At 35.4% G+C, this 8,924-nt stretch overlaps 1 protein-coding gene across 5 annotated transcripts in view; it reads right to left on the bottom strand.

Annotated features, from left to right (window-relative positions):
* Positions 1-8,924, bottom strand: part of LOC108967868 (protein sickie) — a 369,021-nt gene that overhangs the window by 58,522 nt on the left and 301,575 nt on the right. The window lies entirely within an intron of this gene.

The following is an 8,924-nucleotide window of genomic DNA, read 5'->3' as shown; positions in this document are numbered from 1 at the left end:
ATTTATTTTTATTTCTTTATGTTTTTTAAATTTTTTAATTTAATTTGTTTATTTTTATGCTTTTAATATGACTTACGTCTATTTTCTTACTTTAGCTATATTTTTCAACTTGAGTTTTCCATGTTTTAAACATTTGTATTTGTTTAATATGCTTTTAAAGTGTATTTTTAATTTGTATTTATATATTTTCATTATTTTCTTTTATTATTTCGCTTTAAAATTTTTTTTATATACATATGTATTTTAGTGATTTTTTCTTTATTTTTTATTTTGCTACCGATTTTTTTATAATTTTATACTTTTTTACTTTTAATTTTTTTATCTCCAAACATTTTATTTTTATGATGTTATAACATTTTTTTCTAATACTCTTTTTTTTTAAATTTATTTTTTTATAATTTATTTCTTGTTTTTTTAATTTCTTGATTTTTTAAATTCTTATTACTTCATATAATATTAACTATAGTCTTTTATGTATAACGTTTAGTAAAATCATAAAAATAGATAAAAATCTAAGTACTCATCTTAATAGCATTTTATTGGTAAAAGAAGACACTGGCAAGAAAAAATTTTTATTGCTAAGATATATCATATACCATAAATACGAAGAAAAGCTTGACCAAACGCCAAGCAAAGGTGTTATATATATTTTTGCTTAAATATAACGCTTTTAACAATAATTGCAAAATGTTTTGCATAATGTATTCAAGGTCACTGCAAAATATTTCAACTTCCAGCACTACAAAAGCGCACAGCAATACATTAACCAAGCCACATACGAGTATAAGCTCCAAGCAGCTTAAATTACAAAGAATGTCTTGTAAAACAATCTTCAACTGAGAAAATAATAACTTGACTCTTAAGCCGTAGCGGTAAATTGAATTAAATTGCTAAGCAGCAAACTTTTCAAACAAATAACTGACAGCACTACAAACCGTGTGGTAATTGAGAAGCTACAATTTGTGGCCACTCAACTAAGCTTAGCTTAGCTTTGTCTAAGCTGTAACAGAGCCTAAAGCTGATTTACGGCGTTACGCTTGAGTTGGATAATATTCATATGAAAAGCACTCAAATTAAACTGTGGAGGAATAGAGCGCTTATAATTGTTTCATGGAAGTTAGTTAATTGATTTGTTGTTTTTCAATTCATATGTGTTATTAAGTGTTGGGATTCATATGAATGCGGTACAACGTGGGAGAGAGTAAATATTTGTGGGATTTATTAAATTATTGTAGTGCTAAAAAAGAAGATTAGATGTTGAGAAGAATAGATTTTCGAAAGCAAATTTTAAGAAATTCTGAAAGGTGAGTTTTCAAAATTTTTTTTTTTAAAGTTGGTGATCTTACAGAATTATTTTACAAATACTAAAGAACTCAGTGTGTAATCTCATCAGCCGCTGTTATGAGAAAAATATTCATTCTTAAAGTAAAATGTTTCTTTATTGTCACAATTGCGACATGTCGACACAAACACACAATGCAAAAACGTAAGCAACAACGTGAAGAACACAATAACTATTCAGTAATTAGGGTCTTCAGAACATAAACAGATCGCTACATACATATAGAATTTTGTGCGAGGCGAACAAAAGACGCTTGTAACAGGAAAGCAGCTGCAGTGCCCAAGAAAAAAGAAGAAACGACAGAAAAATACTAGAAAGCAACAGAATCATAGTCTGGCACAACTGCAATGCCTTGTGTGTGCCGAAGTCAAGTAAGGTAAAGGGATGAAAGGAAATATGCGGCTGAGTCTAGTTGCGATGGCAGCAATATATTATCCGAGCAACTTCCGCTGCAACCTCTAACAATGATTGCAAAATACAGCAAAACAAAAAGAAAACATGCAGCTGTAAGGAAGCAGCGACATGCACCAATTATGAGCTGCTGCAGTGGCAATATACCGAGCGCACAAAGCGGCTCCTTGTGCCACTGTATTGTCAACATGTTGACGGCGGCTTCGCAAATACAATATTGCAGAGCAGTTAAGCCGGCAGCTGATTAATAACTTTGTCGCAATTTCGATAAAAAGCTGAACGAAAAAAGGATAAAAATAAAATAGGCTCTTAGACGCGTGCCACGGGTCCTTTCGTCGCGCTTGCCGCAATTTTAGGACAAAGCGCGTATAAGTAAGCGAAAGGTGTAATATTTATCAATATAATTGTTGATTTATGATAGTTTGCCGCATTGCTATGATGTGGCAGTAGTAGCAAGAGCGGCAATAAACGCTCGTCGTGCAACTAGTTTTTCTAGTAAGCGACGCTGATAATGACATTAGCCTCGGCAGCTGACACTTGGCAGCAGCTGGAAAGCAAGCACCTACCTATGCTGTAATTTGTGGCATGATAAGCGTTGCATAAAGTTGAAGGTCCTTCAAGGTGATATTTATGCGTGTATGTATGTATGTATTTAGTGTAAAATTTTGTAAAATTATAGACTGGGCAATAAGTGCACCTGCTGAACGGATGAAATGTGTGTGGTAATTACTGCAGGAGTGCGTTTTGCCATACGAAAAAAATAAATTCCTCCGAAAGAGGTTATTTCCAATTGCTTAGAAATAATGTTGCCACATATTTGTATTATACCCTTTAATCTCTCTTTTGATATATGAATATTAAAAATATTATAAAGTACATTTGTACATATAAATGACCAGCTTAACGAGCTGACTTTGACATTATCCCCATGTCTGCATATATAAAAAATATTCCAGTTTTTATGATATAATATCTACTCGAATAAATTCACACGTGCTTTTCTAGTTTAGAAGACGCTAATTTAGCGGAACCACCAATATCAAATCACTATGGCATATAGCTGCCGTACAAACTAAGTGATCGAACTCAAGACCTTGTAGCAGAAACTTTTTTATTTGACAAGGTATCATTACAAAACTTAGCGTAGATTGTGTTCCAAGACATTGCTATGATATACGAAGAAATAGTTCAGATCGGACGATTATAACATATAGCTGCCATACAAACTGACCGATCGCAAACAAGAAAATTATTATATTTTTTTCGAAATATTTTTCATTTTCCCCATCCTTTGAAATAATCACCTAAAAGTCACGACTATTCCCCTTTTGCGGCTCTCCTTTACAACTGTCAACAGAAATTTGCATTTACAATCGCTCAAATTGCAACGGCGAAAAATTGTTTGCTTGCACGCTTGCATACCAAGCTGTCAAGACAGCCGTCATCAATGAGTCCACCCCTTGCATGTTGTTTATTTTGTATGGGTGATATATATGAATATATATACTATACATATATAGGCAGATATGTAGTTGCTGACATTTCTTTTTTCGCCATCGCCAAACTGTCAAAAAGGCACAGCAGTCCACGGCATGAGGAAACGTACGAGCAGACGGTCTGACTTGTGTTCAGTCAGGCGAGTTAATTTTTTGTGGGTAAAAATATGATCAATAAAAGCAAGCGTCATTTGACAAATGCAAAACCGCTCACTTTCGCACAGCAATCTTCAGTTACCAATGACATGTTTATATAATATAAATGTATGTTTGTATATTTCATCCACTGTTTGTTTATTTGTTGACATTTGTATTTATGTTAATGCCCCGACAAATATTGTGATAACTCATAAATATTTTTAAGCGTACAAATGTTTGACTTTACAAGTAAGCGATCGAAATAGCAGTAACTGTCAGCTACGAAAGCGCACAGCAGTGACTTGCCTGTCAAATTTTTATGATTTGAATGTCAATTACTTACTTTACTACACACGCAAGGTATGTATGTGCATATTTCTTAAGTTTGCGGTTCAATCGATATACTTTTTGACTATTTAAATAATTTTTTATCTTTTTAAATAAATATGTTGCTTTGGCACAGCACTTATCGAGTATTGCCGGAAGCTGACCGGAAACGAAAAATTAACTCAGCTAACCTCGAAAACGACTTAGAGACGTTGAGTCTGAAGCTACATCTAGATATAAAACCACACTTTTGTTTCAAGTGTAACACTAACAACAATCCAGCCATTTTCAACACCAATTTTCTAGCCCTTCATGTTAACTTTATGTGCGCCACTCTTTGCTTCTTAAAACCATTACAACTTATTATGCAGGTCATCAACGCATCATTAACAGGAACTTCGACTTCAGTGCCAATGGCAATAAGTTAAGCATCGAGTTATTTGTATACTTCAGCACTTTAGCTGTTAGCGCATGCGTGGAAAGTGTAATCAGTTTATGCCTTTGTGCGAGAAGTCGTGTTCGAAGGCACAAATATGAGTTGCTTTTCCGGCTCGAAATGCATTCGAATCTTCAAAGGCTGAAATCAGTACCCCCTACAAATATAGATATATGGATTTCGGTTACATTTGCATGTAAATTTCACCAGAGGCGTACACCACTCTCACAGTTAATTATCGGGTCACGTGATGACGAGTTCCACTCGGTCCTCTTTATGCTTTTAAGTGGTGGTTAAGAGCAACTAAGCGTCTTTGTAGTTCTTAAAATGATTTACAAATCATCTGCGTTACATATGTTGGCTGATGTTGCATCTGAGTGTGTGTGTGTGTGTAGTGGGTTGAGCCGCCGACAGGAAACTATTTACACAACAAAGACAGATGTGTTAAATTAGCGGAAAGAGGTGGTAACCTGATGTAATCGGGAGTTTTCTACATACAACCGAGATTAAGAGGGGAAAGCGTGGGAATTAATTGACGGAGAAATATTTTATGTGGGAAAGTTTTATGAAATTTGTAAGTATAAATTAATATGGATATAAATCTTACTTTATGTGAAAAGGAATATGCACCGAACTATTACACCCTTTACAGTTGAATTTTTTATAGCATAATAACGTAAATAAGAACTCGGAATTTTATTTTTCATGGCTCTTGTCAAATAAAAAAGTTCTTCATACAACTCGAATATGATCATTCAGATTGTATGACAACTTTATCCGTATTTTAGTAATATCCATTCTGGTCGTGTGAAAATTTTCAGATCCATATCTCAAAAACTGAGGGATTTTTAGATCCAGATCTCTATAACTGAGGGACTAGTTCACGTACAAACAGGCGGACTGACGCAAAGGCAAACCTACATGGGTAAATCGGCTCACCTCACTATGCACAAGTATAGGAGCACTCTAAAGGGTCTTCGTCGTCTTCTTTTGGGTGTGACAAACATCGTTGCTAACGTAAAATACCCTGTTTAGGGTATACAAACATTCCAAAAGCAAATGTCGACCACGTTTGATATTTCTAACGAGAAACCAATACAGATATAAAAGCTTCTGCATAGAATTAGGCGCGTTATTCAATTGCGTTGTCATTTTAGCGAAGACACACACCTACTAAGATCAGTTGAATTCTTTACCACTATTTTCGCTGCTGTCACTTCATATTTTTCAGCATTCTAACTACAAATATGAAAGTGTCAAACCGATTATGAGTTAATTTTTCAACAATTACAAATGATCTCACCTCCACAATAATATGCAACACAAATATGCATATGATTTCATTTTTCCTGTATCGCAGGCGATTTAATACGATTCATTAAGTTCAAAATTTCCAACGGAGTAAACACTTGACGAACCAAAAGTCAAAAAAACAAGCGCTCACCCAGCACTGGCAGGCAAGTGTAGTGTAGGCGCGCAGGCGTCTTGACGAAAAGTGTTGCGTTGACGACGCAAACGAGACTGCGCGTTAATAATTATTTGCTATAATTACGATCACTTGCCAATTAAATCGAATTAACTCATTTTGATGACGAGACATACAGCTCAACAAACGAGAATATATAGTTGGATGATTTGCTGAAGGCGGGCGCAAGGCATTGAACGCTTGAGTGCCAAGCTCAAACGAAAAATTAGAGAAATAAAGAAATTGCTTACCACTTCGCCATAATTGGTGTTAGTTAAGCGAAATAAAATTGATTGAAATAATTCTTAAATGTTGAATTAATTGAAAAATTGCAGACTTGCAAAAATTACTTGAAAGTAGCGCAAACATATAGAATTCCTCAGCAGTCAGCAATGAGCTCATCACTCAACGCTTATATGAGCTGAATCAAAGTGATCGTCAATTGGTGAATGCGCTTTGCACGGATCAGAGCGGAAACAATTTCGATGTTATGCGAATAATTACTGAAGCATTTCATTGCCGCACACATCACACAGTACGCATTTCAGAGCGAACGTACTTTCGCAAATAATTGATTTGAAATCAGGCGCGTTCGATGATCAGCAACAATGGCATGTGATGACTGCAAGATTGACGGTACAACTGGCATTCACATATACCTGCCTAACGCAGTAGCGAGTTTCTGAAGTGTTTTCGGAAATGTACACGGCGCATAGATCAGTCATTGATATTGCGCATGCGCACAGCTGTTTACGGCGTTTACTCACAACGATCGAATCGTTTCGTATGCGGCTGCGGCCATCGTGTGAGTGCAGATAAAATATGCAAAGCATTGACAACGAAATTCACTATGATAATTTGTTGCGCTGCGCTAAAAGCGTGCGCACTTTCCGCCACAAACTAGGTGAACGCCAATGCATGCACAATTGACTTTGGAGAAATTTGGCGCAAGTAAAGGAAAATATAAATAAATAATGACCTGGCCGTAAAAAGTGCGTCACACGAGAGAGATCGGAGAAAATTAGAGAAATGGAAAAATAATAAAAACACCGCAAGGAAAAATAGTCAACGGAAATATGCATTTGCGGCAGATCAAATAAAGTGCGCCGTCATGGAAATTTGCCGCCTATATAGTATAATGCATGCAAGTGGGGGGAAACAACAGCAAAAAATGAAAAATAAAATATTGCCGCAATGCAACTGCCCTCGCAGTTTGTGGCGCATAATGCAGCAATTGAGTTTTCATACACAAGTGCTCGCTCACAGTCGCTGATGCGTTGGTGTGCGTGTGCACACATATTTTATTATTGACTGCAAAAACTTCCTGCACTCAAATCGCTTCATTTCGTTTGGCAATTTCTATTTCAAAGTTTTATTGTTATGACTTTCTTTATTGCGACAAAAGTCTTTTATTTAGTTATTTAGTACATTCGAGCGAGTGCAATATATTTCGCATATTTATTCGCAGTTGATGAATTAATTTTCACTGGCATCACTATATGTGTGCATACGTATGTTTAAGCAAAGTTTTGACTTTCATTGATAGCTTGCGGAAAACTTGATTTTATTTTTAATGTGAGAATATAAATTACAATAATTTTTACTATCAGTCCCTGTAGATCCGTTTTTTCGAGGAATCGCGTTTAGTTTCAAACTTTATAAAATGTTTGTGAAATTTTTAAAAATTATTGAAGTGTGAACTAAGAGTTTGTTGTTATAGCTGTATTTATAAAGAGAATGAACTGGCTGATGCTGATGATGGTAGGACCTGAAACCTTTATCGCGGTGGGTCCTCATACCATAAAGGAGCTGCTCCGCAAGGAGAAAGGAGTAGGCTGGAAGAGATATTGTCAACAAGTCCAAAGCGTGCGGCAAGCCAAGTTGGTTGTGGGTAGTTACCACCTCAGCAGGTTTAAAGTAATAATGTATGTAATTAACCACTCAAGGGACAAACTCAGGCTACTTATCGTGTTCTACACTGGTCACTGAAGCTCAAGAATCACTTATATAACATGTGTTTAGCTCCTTGAGCAAATTGCCGGTGTTGCGAAAGGAAGTCTGAAACTCCAGAACACCTGTTGATTGATTGCAAAGCAGTCTGTAGAGGCAAGATAAAGGCTCTCGGATCCATGTCTCCAAGTAAGTATCACATCGCCTCATTAGCACTTATTTTGACTTATAAGCTAAGTGGATAGTTGTGATTTGAATTGTGATTTAGAGAATAATTTGAGATTGCTTGCTGCTTTGCATTAGTACGAAGTATAGAATTCCTTAAAATCAAACTGCTTACGATATGCAAAGTATCGAGTACCGATAAATTTTTATGCGTATATTGAGCATAGGGCGCATCTCTATTTTTTGTGATGCTCAATTTTTTTTTCCATTGAACAATCCAAGCAATGCCGCATTTTGCTTTTTTCTCTTGTTTTTCAAATGATTTTTAGTGATTATCGAGGAGTTGCTGCGACCACTTTCACATAAATCTAAAAAATTGTTAATAAATAAATTTATATTCACATTTGCCGCCATAGCTGTTGGTTGTTTTGAAAACAATTGTCACAAAATGTCAAAGTTGATACAAAGCAAATTGAAACAAAGCAGTAGGGTTGCATTGTTGATATTGTATAAATTCGGTATCGGTATCGCAACAATGCAAAGCAACATGCAATTTGGAACTCAGCCTTAGTTGCTTTAATTTACAACAGAACGCAAAGTGAACCAATAAAACTTTTTTTAGATTCAAGATAACTTGGCATGCTTATACCGGCTATATTTATAGAGTACCTAATTGAGCTCAAAGGAGCTGCGTTGCTACCTACGATAATGAAGATTTGTATTAAAATAGGGAAAATGTTGTTTCTTCGGTCAGTCCGGATCAAATTTGATCAGGTGGTGCTTCTTCGATTACAGCTGATAGTTCATTGTATAGTCACACCTACCTATATTGCCTCAAGAGTGTAATTTGAAGGCGATAATGAAGATTTGTATTAAAATACGTGAAAATGTAGTTTTCTTCGTTCAGTTCAGGTCAAATTCGATCGGATGACGCTTCTTCGTTTACTGCTGATAGTTCAGTGAATAATTGCATCTACCTATATTGGCTCAAGAGCGTACTTTGAAGGAGATTATGAATATTGGTATTAAAATACATGAAAAAGTAGATTTTTGTAAGTTCGGATCAAGTTTGATCCGATGGTGTTTCTTCAATATTTGTGGGTGCATATAGGAGGTATAAAATTTGTGGATAAGGGCCTAGAGTAATATTAAAATTACAAAACAAAAACAAAAAAAACTACATAATAATTTTTG

Source organism: Bactrocera latifrons, unplaced genomic scaffold (genome assembly GCF_001853355.1).
Source record: "Bactrocera latifrons isolate USDA-ARS-PBARC rearing strain unplaced genomic scaffold, ASM185335v1 scaffold_2, whole genome shotgun sequence".
NCBI lineage: Eukaryota > Metazoa > Arthropoda > Insecta > Diptera > Tephritidae > Bactrocera > Bactrocera latifrons.
The sequence above is the reverse complement of the archived record's forward strand: the minus strand, read 5'-3'. Positions and strand labels throughout refer to the sequence as shown.